Source organism: Halyomorpha halys, unplaced genomic scaffold, assembly GCF_000696795.3.
Source record: "Halyomorpha halys isolate HHAL.00 unplaced genomic scaffold, Hhal_1.1 Scaffold134.1, whole genome shotgun sequence".
In the NCBI taxonomy this organism is placed as follows: domain Eukaryota; kingdom Metazoa; phylum Arthropoda; class Insecta; order Hemiptera; family Pentatomidae; genus Halyomorpha; species Halyomorpha halys.
The window spans coordinates 2,275,365-2,277,699 of NW_027107159.1; the positions used below are offsets into that span (position 1 = coordinate 2,275,365).

The 2,335-nt window shown below is 26.8% G+C and overlaps 1 protein-coding gene across 1 annotated transcript in view; it reads left to right on the plus strand.

Moving 5' to 3' along the window:
• LOC106678350 (uncharacterized) overlaps positions 1–2,335 on the plus strand; it is a 100,731-nt gene that overhangs the window by 5,783 nt on the left and 92,613 nt on the right. The gene's annotated exons all lie outside the window — the stretch shown is intronic.

Below are 2,335 nucleotides of genomic sequence, written 5' to 3' on the forward strand. Positions count from 1 at the left end.
GTCTTTTGATTAATAATAAAAAAAAAATAGTAAGAAAGATCAGATAGTTTAGTCTTTGGACTACATTTATCTACATTTCGATGATTTTTGGATCAAGTCTCCAGTGTTTCTCATAGCTTCCGTAAAGTGAAAATCTGATCCTTCATTGGTAAAGAAGAAAAACAAGATGGTTGAGCGTGGGCTTGGTATAACAGTTGCTCATGACAGTACTTTCTGATCAAGCCAATATAATTTATATGACTGCTTTTCGAAAGTAGTGCAGCATCTGAACAATGTATTTATTTCTTTTTTAATTAGACGTATTCCAAAAATAGTATCGTCGACTGGGGTTAATTACTGAGGTTCTCCTACAGACTACTGCGTCCTAGGAGTAGTAGGATTGTCACAAAACAATCGTAGTCTACAGTAAAATCTATGGGATTTGTCAAATACTAAATAAAAAAATAATTTTTGTCACTATTTAAACAAAGAAATAATCCTTTTCTCATGGAGGCTTATTTTTATATGTATATTTTTATTTTGTCTGTTAAATGGATTATTTTTTAAGTTTATACACCAATCTTCGACCCTGGAAAAGTTTAATTTATATCATATAAATATTTAGTGATTTTCTTTTTTTTCTCCTTTCCAAAATGTTTCTTTATAATAAAAAATATTTACACCGCACCGACGTTTCAGAGTCATCCTCTGACTTTTACAAATTAAAAACAATTTAATTCTACAAATTTGAAAATAATATAATAATAAAACTTAATATATATAATAGTTAAGATAATAAAATGAAAAAGATATTGGCTTGGTAGTTAGGAATAAAAAAAGATAAACAAATGCTAGAACTGATAAATATGAGGAAGGTTCAACAAAATGCAAATATAGCAAGGATTGGGACGAAGGTCAATTTCGTTGTAGAGTGATATAGAGTAAGCCAGTGGTTTTCCAAAATATTGTATTTATTTTTTATAATAAAGGAAGTAAAATTATGGATTTTAGACACAGAAAGCTAGAAAAAGACTATTTTTGTTATAATAGGGTAATTTATATAATTTCTTAACTAATGTTTAAATAATAATTGTTAAATGTTTTTATTATTATATTATAGTTTCATTGTTTTTCAAATAAGTAGAAGTAATCTCATGACGAAGGAGGACTCCGAAACGTCGGTGTAGTGTAAATATTTTTTTTCAATATAGAAAAATTTGAAAAGGAGAAAAAAAGAAAATCACTAAATATTTATATGGGTTAATGTTTTCTTCTGCAACTTAAAAAAAAAAAAATTCACAATTTATTTCGTAAAAAGCACGTGAAACATATTTGAGGCATATAATTTTTTTAAACTTAAAACAGTTTCACTATCTAGTGATTAATTTGCTTATTATAAAAAATTTAATTTTTCATTAGAGATAGTAGGAACATAAAATTAGGAATTGTGATAGTTAATATAAAGAAAATTATTACTAAACTTTAAAAAAAATTCATTTTACAAAATATCATATAATAGAGAGAAAAAATGGCGTAAGTCAATCTGTTTCCATTTAAATAAATTTATAAAAAATATTTAATTCAATACTGAGTAAACTAACTCTAAATGCTGTTAAATAGTTGGTAATGCTTGTGATAGACTTTTATTCCTTACTAACAACATTATAGAACTGTCCTAAACGTTTTTATGATCTTCAGGTTTGACCTAAACTACTTTTGCATTCAACGATCAATAAGAGATTTTACAACCTGAAGATGGCGGTTGTGGAAGTATGTTTTTATTATCATTATCATAAATTCGTATTTATTAATAAAATCATTATGAGTAATACGACCTCAATATCATACTAAAAATCTAGAAAATAACACAAAATTCCCGAAATGGAATTCCATATTTCATTGCTCAGGTGCCGAAATCACACGACTTAATGTCAATCCCAAGGCTTACGGGCTACCCAACAGGAAATTCTATTTCTGTAACTCGTCTCATAATGGACCAACTATTTAAGGAGTTCAAAAATGTTTGAGTTCAAGGGTGAGTCCTTAAATCGGCAGTCTTTTTCTAATTTAAAAAGACATTCTACTATATAACTAAACTATAACATAGCCTATAACTAAACTATAACATAGTCCATAACTAAACTATAACATAGCATAACATATAATAAATAGACATGACTAAACTAAAAAACAGAAATAGTTAGTCTCAATACAGTTTTTTATAAATCTGTGAAACAATCATACAATTTTCACTCACTACTCAACATAAGACCCAAATTATTTTGTAGATTAATGGGCTTGAGTAGAAGTTTGATTTTCGAAAAAAAAATATGTATATATAAGTTGACAAAATATT